Genomic DNA, 1,087 nt, shown 5'->3' on the forward strand with positions numbered 1-1,087 from the left:
ACTGGACCTGAGTAACAATGACCTGCAGGATTCAGGAGTGAAGCTGCTCTCTGATGGACTGAAGAGTCCAAACTGTCAGCTGGAGATACTGAGGTAAATGGTTCTCAATCAAATAAATTAATAAAATATTCAGTGTGTTTATCAAATTGTAAAGCTTGTGATGTAATTTGATATAAATACCCAGCGCAGCAGTATGTTAATTTACATGCAAGCAGCTCATGATCCAGTGTTTTCAGTGTCTCTGAGTGGCTTGGTTCACAGTAAATGCTGCTCCACACAAACTCCATCTCATGCAAGTGCTGAGAGTTTGGGTCACTCATTACATGGACTTAATGCAACATGCATCAAACATTTGCTCTTTTTTGACTGGTCATCTTAATTATTTATATAATATATATAAATTATTTTGTATTTGATAAGCGCTGTTAGACAGCTGAGGCAGACCAGCATAGACATTCAGAATTGCAGAGTGACTTACAGCAAGACTTCACTGACAATGACTGAAAGATACATCGCTTTTATAGGCAGAGGTAATGAGATAATAAGACAACTGAATGCAATCAGTAATGGTGAGACTAGTCAGCAGGTTCTGGGAAATGTAGTTCGTGAGGCAGTAACAATTTTCTGGGATGGAGTGCCCTCTGGTGACTATCAAGGGCACTCCAGCTGGTGATCGTGACATTAGGGTTCATTAGATATATAATCTTCCAGCAAGTCTGCTTGATCAGTTTCCAAAGAAGCAAGTCAAAATTATTCAGGAAAATCTAGCGTAGCGTTAGTTCTGGCAGGTCATGTTAGTCAAGCTCGCATCAGCTGACTCTCAGCTGATCCCCATCAACCTATAGGAATACGACACCTATCTAAGCATTCATATATAAGGTCCCTCAGTAGTATCAGCAGTTTTTGCATTGCTCAATAACTAATTACCCTCCTCCATCCCCAACTCCTCCTCTGTCAGTCAGGATTCAGCTTCTGATTCTCCTTTGAATCAGAGTAATTCTAAAATGTGTACATAAAGTTATTGAACTTTAACGATATCTGCAATACATTTATGTTGGTTCTGTTCTGTTTACCCTGGGGGGGTTAT

The 1,087-nt window shown here is 39.7% G+C and overlaps 1 protein-coding gene across 1 annotated transcript in view; it reads left to right on the top strand.

Annotated features, from left to right (window-relative positions):
• LOC107575399 (NACHT, LRR and PYD domains-containing protein 12-like) overlaps positions 1–1,087 on the top strand; it is a 36,113-nt gene that overhangs the window by 24,195 nt on the left and 10,831 nt on the right. The gene's annotated exons all lie outside the window — the stretch shown is intronic.

The sequence above is a fragment of the Sinocyclocheilus grahami genome, unplaced genomic scaffold (genome assembly GCF_001515645.1).
Source record: "Sinocyclocheilus grahami isolate Dianchi unplaced genomic scaffold, SAMN03320097.WGS_v1.1 scaffold2614.1, whole genome shotgun sequence".
Classification (NCBI taxonomy): Eukaryota; Metazoa; Chordata; class Actinopteri; order Cypriniformes; family Cyprinidae; genus Sinocyclocheilus; species Sinocyclocheilus grahami.